The sequence below is a fragment of the Benincasa hispida genome, chromosome 12 (assembly GCF_027475165.1).
Source record: "Benincasa hispida cultivar pf3 chromosome 12, pf3_genome.v1.1, whole genome shotgun sequence".
Taxonomy (NCBI): domain Eukaryota; kingdom Viridiplantae; phylum Streptophyta; class Magnoliopsida; order Cucurbitales; family Cucurbitaceae; genus Benincasa; species Benincasa hispida.
This window is the reverse complement of record NC_143489.1, coordinates 73,140,141-73,153,034: the sequence shown is the minus strand read 5'-3', so window position 1 is coordinate 73,153,034 and position 12,894 is coordinate 73,140,141. Positions and strand designations below refer to the sequence as shown.

General features: G+C 31.9%; 1 long non-coding RNA gene across 1 annotated transcript; it reads right to left on the bottom strand.

Moving 5' to 3' along the window:
- Positions 1-4,111: 4,111 nt before the first annotated feature.
- On the bottom strand, positions 4,112-6,385 carry LOC120092952 (uncharacterized). The gene is made up of 4 exons (XR_005486230.2): positions 5,950-6,385; positions 5,760-5,801; positions 5,123-5,208; positions 4,112-4,449 (listed from the first exon to the last, which is right to left on the bottom strand). It is a non-coding gene; the product is annotated as an uncharacterized LOC120092952 (long non-coding RNA).
- Between the last annotated feature and the right edge of the window lie 6,509 nt (positions 6,386-12,894).

Below are 12,894 nucleotides of genomic sequence, written 5' to 3'. Positions count from 1 at the left end.
GAAATGGTCAAATCACATGTGTCTGATGATCATTAGGCACTCCATTCCGAAGTCTTTTTGGAGTTCTATCACAAAAAATGAAAATACCAATAAGTTCCTAGCTCAAATTAAGAAATATTTTGCTAAAAATGTAAAAAGGAAGCATGTAGTCTATTGACTTCTTTAACTTCCATGAGGTATAAGAGCAATGGGAACATAAGAGAGTACATTATGGAAATTTCCAATCTCACAGGAAAATTAAAGCCACTTGATATCAAGATAAATGAAAATTCACTCGTACATATGGGACCTATCTCTCTTCCTACACAATTCACTCAGTTTAAGATAAACTATAATACTCAGAAGGATAAATGGAGTATTAATAAGCTTATTTCACCATGTGTCCAAGAAGAAGATAAGATTAAGAGAAAAAGAACAGAAGGTGCTCATTTGGCAACTAGCTCTCTGATAAGAAGAAAAGGGAATCTACGATGGAATATGGAATTCTTGATTCCCTTGATTTAAGTAACTTTGAAGTTTGTGTGGAATGTATTAAGGAAAAAGTAGGTGCTAACAGATGCTCAAACGTCTTAGAGTTGATACATACAAACATTTGTGGTCCATTTTCTAACTATTCAAGATATGGGTACCTACATTTAATTCATGAGAAGTCTCAATCTTTGGACATTTTCAAGTCTTTCAAAGCTGAAGTTGGACTTCAACTTGGAAGGAAAATTAAGGCTATATGGCAAATATGATGGATCAGGTGAATAACATCCAAAGCCCTTTTCCAAATACCAAGAGGAATGTGGAATCTTCCTGCAATACACTATGGTCGGGATAACCTAGTATGCTTGGTGTGGCAAAAAGACAAAATATAACTTAAGGATATGGTAAGAAGTATGATGAGTCATTCTTCTTTACTAGACTCTCTCTAGGGTGAGGCACTAAATACTACAACATATATCCTTAATAGGGTACCTAATAAAGTGGTAATTAAAACCCCTTATGAGTTTTGGACAGGAAAGAAGCCTAGTATTAGGCATCTTCACATATCGGGTTGTCTAGTTGAGGTTAGGCCTTACAGGCCTAACGAAAGAAAATTTGACTCAAGAACTATTAGTTACTATTTTGTTATGTATTCTTAGTGATCTCAGGGCTTTAAGTTTTATGATCCTACTTCTAGATCATTGTTTGAGACAGAAAATGCAAAATTTCTTAAGGATGTTGAGTTTGGGGGAGGAGGGAAGAGATAATGTAAGGAAAGTTGTTTTTGAAAAGGGATTAGTTTCTTTTCCTAATGAGGTTATAAATGATATTTAGGCTCCAATTCTTGACTTCACCATTGAACCAATTATAGAACATGACAACATTGATAATACCCATTGTTGGACCTGAAGTTCAAACTCAAAAACTTCAAGAAGTGCCACTAATGAGATTCACTAGAGAAAGAAGAAATGAAATTCCAGATGATTATATTGTATTTCTTCAAGAACATCAGGATAATAGAAGCATAATGGAAGATGATCCAATCAACTTCCAACAAGCTCTAAAAAGTTCTAACTTTAAAAATTAGATAAATGTTATAGAAGAAGAAATAAAATCTATGAAAGACAATGGCGTTTAAGAATTTGTCGAATTTCCATCAAGAGTAAAACCCATAGGTTGTAAACGATATTTAAGACTAAAAGGGATTCACATGGCAATATCAAAAGATATAAGGTTTGTCTCGTTGCAAAGGGTTTTACTCAAAAGGAAGACATTGATTACAAAGAGACTTTCTCTCTGGTTTCACCGAAAAACTCTTTCAAGGTAATCATAGCACTGGTAGCTCACTTTGATTTAGAGCTATACAAGATGGGTGTATAAACTGTGTTTCACAATAGAAACATTGATGAGATAATTATATGATGCAACCAGAAAACTTTGTGTGATAATTCAAAGTCTATGGTGTGAAAATTGAAGAAATCAATCTATAATCTTAAGAATGTCTCTCATCAATGGTATCACAAATTCCATGAAGTAATAACCCCTTTTGGTTTTGAGGTGAATATAGTGGAAGATTGTTATATCACAAGTTTAATGGGAATAAATCAATATTTCTGGTGTTATATGTTGATGACATACTCATAGCAAGTAATGATGTAGGTAATTGCATGACACTAAGAGTTTTCTTAAAAATAATTTTGTGATGCAGGATCTTGGTGATGCTTCTTTTGGATTAGGAATTGAAATACTACGAGATTATTCTTAAGGTATTTTGAGATTGTCACAAAAGAAATACATTGAAAAGATTTTGTGTAGATTTGACATGAAAGATTGTGCACCAGAAGATACATTTGTCACCGGAGGTGATAAATTTTATTTAGGTCAATGCCCCAAGACCATACTCGAGACTAAGGAGATGTAGAAGGTTCCCTACGAATCAGTTGTTGGAAGTTTAACGTATGCTTAAGTATGTATGCGTCCATATATTATGTTCATAATTGAAGTATTAAGTAGATATTTGAGTAACCTTAGGATGGATCATTAGAAAGCAGCCAAAAGGGTTATGAGATATTTACATAGAACAAAAGATTATATGCTCACTTATCGGAGATCAAAAGTTTTAGAGATCGTTGGGTATTTTGATTCCAATTATGTTGAATGTGAAGACACTTTACAATCCACTTCAAGCTATATCTTCATGTTGGCTGGAGGAGCTATATCCTGGAAAAGTGTTAAACAAACACTTATGACTTATTCTATCATAACTGCAGAATTTATAGCATGTTATAAGGCATCAAATCATGGAATATGGTTGCAAAATTTTGTCATAGGGTTGTGGATAGTGTTCGGCATAGAAAGACTACTAAAATTATTTTGTGACAATAAGTCGATAGCGATGTATTCCAATAACAACAAAAGCAATCGAAGTCAAAGTATGTAGATGTGAAGTTTCTGGTTGTGAAAAACATGACAAACCCATTGAATTACCACCTAAAGTATTTCATGAGCATGTTGCTCACATGAGTGTTATTCACTTTTCTGATTCCATAGTTTAGTGGAAGTTTGTTATGAGGATGTTCTTTGACCTTAATTTGTTTATTTTCTATATAGAATAAAATTAATGGTTTACGCTTTATTATCTGAACTTGTTTATCATGCATGTGGTTTTACAAATGCGGTTTAGCATAACTTTTTGTTTTTTTTAAGAATAATCTCACTAAAAACTTTGGACCAGTTGGAAACAAGCATGATCTATATCACTTTGCATGTAGTTTTCATGCTATTCATCCATACTTGATCCATGTCATTGAATGTACTGAAACTGGTGATCAAGGAAGGTTTAGATACAAGAGTAGTGACAAAAGCCACCTTGATTATGTGCTGATACAGGAGATGGACCAGATTGAATTAAAGGGGAATTCTATTATTGAAATAACATGTTTATGCGCGTTCAAGGTTTTTGATTTAATTACATCAAGTACACTGACATAGCCCAAGTGGGAGATTGTTAGTCATATTTTAAATAATAATACGTATAATTAAAGTGTGGACTATGTATGTGGATTAATATTTTATCACATTGGGTTATTTTATTAGATTGGGCTCTATTATGTGAATTAATTAATTAAGGTCCTAATTAAGGTCCTAGATACCTAATTGAGTATGGACTTAATGTATAAAAGTTCATTCCTAGTTAATTAGGGTTTAATGGGAACCTTAATTGAACTAGTATACATAGAGAGACCTTGGGGCTAAGGTCCACAGTATACCAAAACACTACAATAAAACTGGGTTTTAATGTCGGTTTAAAACTGACATTATAGCGATACAATGTTGGTGGAAATCTGACATCGAAGATCATGTTATAAAAAGTCTTTCATGTTGGTTTAAACCGACATTATAGCTGATCGAAATTTCAATGCCAATTATCTTCAATGTCAGTTGAAAACCGACATCGTACACCATCTACTATATCTGTTTTTTTACCATTTTTTTCAATAATTGTCCAATATTTTTTTTAATGCTCACTTTTTAAAATGTCCAATTCAGTTTTAATGTCATCAAAAAGTTAAAAACTGACATTAAATGTCTCGTTTTGTGTCAGGAAATGTCCATCTTCGTATTTTATAAAAAATATATATAAAAAAATTGTTTGTTGTAGTGCATACCTACGATAATATATGCATGATTATTGTTCTATGTGACAAGCTAACAATATTTCTCTTCCACCTATAAATGTCCCAAATCGAAACCTAAAATATAACAATAGACACAACAATACACTCCACCACAAAACTAAATACAAAGTTACCTAAAATACAATCACACACATCCATATAATTATATGAAAATGTTAAAGAGAAAGGAAACCAGTAAGAGACAACAAGCCACTTGGAGAAGTTCTCTAACTCAGTGTAATCAATATTTAAAATCATTGCCTGATATCATGCTTTGGCTGCTGTCTTTTACTACTGCAGCCTCCTGAAGAAAAAATGCCCACATGGGTCAATAGAGATCACAATATCATATCAAGAAAGAGTAGATTAGCAATTAGTTCAAATAAAAGAATGGACCACCAATTCAAAAATGCTTCATCAATGTCTATAGGAAACAAAACATATGTATCAATCAAAGAAGATGGGTTTGCTAAAAGCAGTTAGAAGAGTGGAAGCTAAAACCGTCGCCAACATCCAATATTGGATATCTAAGTAGCGCACAAGCAGAGATTTAGGAATTGTGTACTATAACTCATTTCATTATCAAATGTCACAGGTGAACACAGATATAACACCAAAAATTGATTAAAAAACGAGAAAAGAAGATCAAAAGTAACCCTTCAACTCTGTATCCATTAGGTTTCATAACATCTAGTATTGATGGCCCCTCCCCAAAATCAGATCGGATAGAATGATGAAAATAATGCAAGCTAGTATAATATTTAAATGGCCAATCAAAGAAGTTAAACCAATAAAGAAAAAACTTGTTTCACATCTTTTCCTCCAATATTAACACCAGCTTTAACAATGAATTGATATCCTCAAAAAACTTGAGTAGTGCCAACATTTAACATAAAATTGACATACTTGGAAGCTAATATGAATAGCCACGGCAAAAACTCAAGACCTCTAGTTTATTTAGAAGGAATATGTACAACCTGCTTGAATAAGTAGCAACCATGTCAGGATGCAGTTCCTTTATAATTCCAAGTCAAAGATTGTACTCCCCAGCAGGACTAAGACACTGCAAAAATATGTAGACAAATAATTTATACAAACTTAAATCAAGCCAAACATAAATCAAGCTTACAAACTCTGTACATTAACTCTAAGCTCAAACCAAACAATAAATCAAGCCTACCAACTCCATTGACTCTAATAAAATCAAGCCCACAAAACACATGGGTCTTTTCTTTCAAACTACAAATTTGTCAATTCTACCAACTCCAAACACCAAAACCTTTAAAAACCCACCAAACTACACACTATCCTATACAAATCATGGTACCATAAGCCAAACATAGACTTACATTAACTTAAGTGTAATGTATTATCTTCAAGCTACAAATTTCCAGATTTCCCAACTTCCAACTTCCAGCTCCACATGCTCTCCATTGATATGCATTTCTAGCCGCTCGAAACTAAAGCATAAATCTAAATAGAAACTTGAACAGAAGAACCCCTTTATTTTCATGTAAACCCCCACCCCTACAAATTACCCCCAACTCTTACAATCTAGGATAGAGTATGAGTATGTAACGAATGGAATTACAAGAAATGAAATTAGGAATTTACCAGCAACAAGATCCTTGGTGGAAGTGGAAGCCATGGGAGTAACTGAAGTCAATGAAAAGAACAAAATTTGAGAAAGGTTAAAGCCACAGAATCAGGAAAACTATCATTTCGGAATTGAATACTAGAAATGGAGTAGAAGAAAAGAATGAAAGACGGAAAAGAAAGAAATGATGGGGAGAAATCAAAGAACCTTTGTAATGGAAGCTTCAAACATGACCTGCGATGGAGATTCAGAGATTGAAGATGAAGCAAAAGGCCGATGGGTGACCAAAGAAAAGTAGATGAAGGTCAGAACTTTGTAGATATGAAGATAATATAAATCACTTCACTTCTTCATCTATCAAAGATATAGTTCATGTGTCCAGAAAAGTAATGAATTGTTGAGGACACAAACGCGATACATAAATTGAACTTGGTATCTGAACTTCATGAGCAAGTCATAATAAATAGTTTAGTTTTAGCCATAACAAGCCAATCTTAACCAAATCATGTAATATTAAGAATCATGTAATATGAAGAATCCATGTTTCATTTACTTGAGGTTGTAATTGGTATTCCCTCTCCCACATCTTTCCATTCCATTTCTTTCCCGTCCATTCAATTTCTTTCCCTTTCCCACGTCTTTCTATTCCTTCTTCTTCCCTCTCCTACACGATTTTCCTGTCATCCAAAAACTCCCACCAATCTTTTGTGGAATTCAGAAGAACACGTGTATTTGGGTTATTTCATATTTGTCTTTCAATTATAGTTTATGTCTACAATGAAGATGATACAAGTAATTAAAATGCAAATTTTCTTTTTCCTTTTTCGTATATTTTACTTGAAAGAAAGTGGTGTAAATATATGTTGCTAAGATTTTGTTATTGGTCACAGTTTTGATTATTACAAATGTTCACAAGTCACGTTCTCTGTCATTCCATATGAGTTGAAAATGGGGACAAGAATTTCGAGGAACATTTCATTTCTGAGCAGAAGAGCCATTTTCATTTTTAAGTAGTGTTCGATCGATTACGTATTAATCAATATTCAATTGATTGGTCTGAGGTTATCGATAAAAAAGATTTGTCTAAGTCACTTCGTTTCTTTTTATCCAAGTTACTTGTTTTTTCGTCCAAGTTTCTTCTCTTTCTGTCTAACTCACTTCCTTTTTTCTTTGTGAGTTTCAAGAATATTCCCCTTCATAGGTCCAAGATCCACATCTATGAATTGAAAGGTCCGAATGATCAACTCTGCAATCAGTTATTAAAATCAATAGGTCTTCAAATCGTTCATTTGAAAAAATTGAAACCCTTCTTATTGGATGAAACGAAAAGATAGGTTCAAAAGTAAATTTTGCATCATCTTGAAATAATTATCATGTCTTTTTAATGATTTTTGACAGTAATGTTTATAATTTCTTCCAAATGACTATGTATGCATTGTAGGTTTTGATCCTTGAGTTATAGAGCTTATAGTTGGAGCTTAATTTGAGTAACTTGTTATATGTATTATTTGGAGATTTTTTTCCCCTAAATCTATGTGATGCTGATATGTGTGAATTTGGAATGTTTGATCCAAGCCAAAATTCAAAACCTACCAATTAAAGCTTTTTTTCATTAATTTTTATCAATAGTTTAACCTATATTAACTTTCATGTCTAAACAATAAGATTTAGATGAAAATGAACTGTTTGGATAGTTTTTATTAAAAGAATGATCGATTCAAAGCTATTTTCTACATTTCTTGGTATTCAGAAAGCAATGATATTATAGGTGAGTTCTCTTGAAAATATAAGTATTGTCATAGCGGTATAAATTGATTTTCCCCCAAATGTTTTTTATTTTGTTTCTTGTTCCTAAAAATAGGATTTTGTTCTTCTTTCTTTGTTCATTTTCCAGTACAGGTGTGTAATAAATGAGGTAGGTTATTTGAAGGGGAAGTGGAGTGCAATATGGCAGAATTAGATCAATTTTGTATTGGAAAATGTTTGATTTTAGGCTTTCATTCATTCATTCATAAATTATATGCATTAATATTTGAACTTAATAAATTATTGTATGAAACTTAAATATTCCAGGAATGAAGCAAGAACAAAACATTCTAAGAATGAAGCAAGTTACCAAACGGCTAAAGAAGCAGGACTTAAGTTGCACAGTATAGTTGAAGCATAACAGGTCACAATTGAAGAAATATTTAAAAGATTGACAAATCAAGAAAGTACATCTAGCACAGAAAGGAATCTATAACAACCCAATGACAATTAGAAGGTAATCCATATAAGATTTTCTTATTAAAACTCTAATTTAGTCTAAAGTGTTGAATTAGATAAGAAGTTGAAGTGTATCAACTATCCTGTAGTTGTGGTAGTCATAGTTTTAAATTAACTAAAATGTTATTTACATTGTCTGGGTATAACTGAATTGTTATGACTATCCTACAGTTATGATGTTTCATTTTTGTTCAAAATTCACTATTATTTTGATTTTTTTATTGAGTTTGTTCTATTAGTTGTTTTTCTTCATTTTGTCAACCTTTGTTGGGTTGATAAGTTATTATTATAAACCAAGTTCATGAATTTCATTAGGTTGTTGAGTGCTTGTGTGTTTATTTAGAATTTTCATTTTTTCATTCTTAATAAATGATGCTTCATGCCATTATTATTGAGTTTGTTGTATTAGTTGTTTTTACTAAGTTCATTTTAGTTCATAAGTTTCATTAACTTGTTAAGTTTTACATTGTTAAGTTTAGTTTATGTAACTCTTCCCTACTTCAATTATTTATTTTCATATGTTTACATATTTCATGTCTCAGTGGTCTCTAGTAGAGAATTTAATAGAGTTTAATTTAGATGAAGTTTCAAAGAACTTGACTTGGTATTTTCTCCTTTTGTTTCAAATGAATCGTTATGCTCCAAAGAAACTTGCATTGGAATTTTTGTTGTAATAATTACTTGTATTACTACTAATTCTTTTTTCATCTTTCACGTGATGTAATTCAACGGTTATAAATTGAGTTGATATGACTTGAAATACGTGACAGGTTGGCAATTCTTCTTTTGGATTCAATGACAATGTTATGTTTGAAAAATATATCTTCACTTTTGTTTAAATGATTAATGCAAATATTTGACAGGTTGGTATTATTCGAAAGGTGATTCATTCTAAATTTTATAATAGGTTTACACACTAAATTTGACGTTATTTTTTTTATAAATAAATATCTTTCATCGATGTTTTACATAACTTCAGTAAATTTTAAATCATAATTAAGAAAAAAGTAGCTTGAAATTTATAGTAACACCCAAGTTACAAAAGATGCTTCCAATGGCTCAAAACCCGCATTTACCAACAAACTTTCATGTTGCTAAGAATACACCTTCAAAGACAAGCTTGCAACGTCACTGTAACTAACAAATAGTAGCATATTGTGCATTGGAAAAGTACACTTTTAGTAATGCGTAAGCGTCGGTGAAACATAAGTTTTAGCAGCATGTATTAAATTTGTCAGTGAATGATTCTACTACGTGACGACTGCAGCATTTACAGCACATGTTAACACGTTGCTAATACCTTTAGCGGGGTTTTCTGGCTTTTAGCAACACATTTTATTCATTACTAAAAGTGATATTTCTTGTAGTGGCTTAAGTGTATCATCCACTCAATTCCTCAACGGTTCCTTTATGGACCCAATCGACCAAATGTATGAATGGCTAAATGTATGGATAAGCTAGATCTAAGTGCAAGCATACACTATCGAAGAAGTAACAATCTTTGAGTATTCCAAGTGTCATACCAAAATAGTGAGATATGCATGAATAGAATACTACTCCTATTCGTTCTTGTGTCAAGTTTCTTTAGGAGATCTAAGTAGCTAATGCTTAATGTATTCATGATCAGCTGAATCTTAGATTAATTCAAGTTTAGATTCGTTATCCTACAGTGTCCCTTATGATGGAACATGCACATGCACAGGGGAAGTATAATGGATCCTTAGTACTCTAATTATGCTAATTTATAAGGAATAAGCATGCAAATAAAAGTAAGAGAAAAGTTAGAATACAACCTTTGTAGCTCCAAATTGACCACCAATTCCGCTCAATCTCCTCACAAAACGGCTGTAAACCATCACGAGAGTCTTCCCAACTATTTGCCGACCTTAAAACGGGATGGTAAGATTTGGTGAGTGACTAAAATAGAGATAAATTTAGTATAGAAATTGAGTGAGAATTGAGCACTTAATTTCTAAAACTCTTTTAGAATCTCTAAATTGCCAAGAAGAATTTGTTTTTCAACTAACTTGAAATTCACCAAATTGCCAAGAAGTTTAATCTTTATCAAAGCTTCATATTTATGGAGCAATTACATGCAATTCATGCAAAATTGAGTCAACCAAATTCTGACATTTAAAAAATGCACTCAATTTAGTAGGATAAGTGACATTTTGTGGAATAAACACTTTGCCAAATAAATTACTCACTAATTCACAAAATGTTGTATTTTTCCAGTAAAAATCGTTCTTGGATCTTTCCACTAAGTAAATTCAACATTGACTTTTGACTATTTTGAAGTCAACATTTGACTTTAGTCAAATTATAATTAAATACAATTTTAATTCAAAATTAATTCAAAACTAATTTTGAAATTTCCCACTTATTGAAGTGAACTTTTGACCTTTGACCTTCAAAGCTTGGTGAACTCAACATATGACTTTGACCAACTTTGATTAATTCCATTTAATTCAAATTAATTCAAATAATTATTTTTAAGTCAAATTAATATTAAATAATTTAATTAATTTAATTTAATATTCAATTATTAAAACCAACACTAATCCCGATGAATCCTTATTCATAGTTTTGATATTTAAATCTTATTTAAATATCTTCAACTCTCTCTTTATCGTTCAATTTCCAATCGAATGATATGCCGTTAAATATATCGCATATAACGCTTATTCCCTAATTCAATATGAATACTTCAAACTCACTCACCACTGTATTAAGGTTTAGTTTGATATGAGCTAGCAAAAGGACCTAATGGACCTACAGATCATCAGCTCCAATGATTGCAGATTAATTGGCTAAACTCTTTTAACCGAATCAACCAACATTTATTAACTATCGGGACACTTCACTAAAGCCTAGTAGCTGCACTCATCTCATTGTAGATATATTTCTATTAACTTGATTTAACCATGATCAGTAAGTCGATCCTTCACTGGTTGCTCATATTTACAGTTGGGTTTAAATTATCGTTTTACTTTTGTAATACATCTTGCTCCTTAAGTCTCCACTGATCCACTAATGAACAATTGGTTTATGATCCTACTAATAAACCAAGTCCCTCTCAATCATAGAGAGGGTGACACCCCTTGTTCAAGACTAGGAGTCAGTACTTAAGGGAAAAACTTATCTGCTAACCCTGAAATCGGGTGTGAGTGAATTCTATCTTGCAGGATTATGTCATCAGCTATCTACCCAGTCTTACCCTTAAAATGGGAGGCTTATTGAGCGATGATCTTGAAAGACCCTAAATATACTCTTGTTTATTCGAGATTATCCTTTAATCTGCATGGGTGAGAGTGACTCAACATCGCTAACTCAATAAGCCTTCCATTTTAGGGGTAAGACTAGGTAGATAGCTGGGGACATAGTTCTGCAAGATGGAATTCACTCTTACCCGATTCTAGAGATAGTAGATAAGTTGTTTTTTTAAGTGCTGACTCTAAGTCCTGAGTAAGGAGTCCCACTCTCTCATTGGCCCGAAAGGGACTCGACTTAGTGGTTGGACCACAAACCAATTGTTCATTAGAGGATCAATGAGACTTAAAGAGCAAGATGTAATTACAAGGGTAAAACTGTAATTTTGACCCAGTTGTAATTACGAATAATCTATGAAGGATCGACTTACTAATCGTGGTTAAATCAAGTGGACATAAATATATCTACAGTGAAGAGAATGCAGCTACTGGGCTTTAGTGAAGTGTCCCAGTAGTTAACAAATGTTAGTTGATTAGATTAAAGAGTTTAGTCTATTAATCTTGGATTGTTGGAGCTCATGATTTGTAGGTCAATTAGGTCCCCTTGCTAGCTCATATCGAACTAAATCTTATGACAGTGTGATGAGAGAATTTGAAATGTTCAATTTCTATTTAGGAAATTATTGTGAATTATATGCAATATAATTTATGTTTAATTGTTGAATTAAACGAATTAAAGGGTTAGAGAACATTTAAATGTGATTTAAATATTACACATGAATAGTAATTTATGTTCGAGATTGGTGTTTTAATGAATTTAATATTTGATATTAATTAATTTAATTATTTTAATTTTTAATTAACTATTTAAAATAAATTTTGTTTAAAATTGGGTTAAAAGAAATTAACTTTTTTTAAATTATTATTTTAATTAATTTTATTTAAAATTAAAATTTGGATTTATGAAATTCAAATTTAAAATTATACTGGAATCCATTTTTATTTAAATTTAAGAAATTTAAATTTAAGATGGAATTTAAGGTTAGTGGGTTTTTTCCACAATTCCCACTAACCAAACACCTCAGCTCCCACTTTAAAATGTGGATTTGGTGTCAATTGATCCTGCAATTAGATTGCATGAATTTCCTCCTTAAGTGAAATAAAAATTGATTGGAAAATCTCTTCATGCAAGTTGAATTTTTAAAGAAGAATCGTTCTTCCTATTTCCATAAACCAAGACTCTCAATCCTCAAAATTCCCTTCGATCTCACCACAATTCAGATTCCACAATCATTTCCAAGGCCAGAAAATAACGGAAAAAACTTTAACGGTGAGCCACGACGTACTAGTTATTAGAATTAACCAAAGAGTTGCATTGGTTTTGAGTTTCTACAAAGGTTGTAATCTCAAACTCTTTTTTTCCTATTATGAACATCCATGCTTGATTCTCAAAATTAATGTAGTTAGAGTGCTTAAGATTCAAATTGCTTCTGCATGCTTGTAGTTAACTTTTTCAGTTTGATCATTTTGAAAGCATTTGTTTTACTGCCTTGAAAACTGACTGTTCCATTACGTGAGCCAAATAGTTACTTTTATCTCCCATCTTCCGAACTTGTGATATAAACTCTTTCCTTCTCTTATGGTTCTTTTATTCTTCTCTTTCTAAAGTTCCCATTTA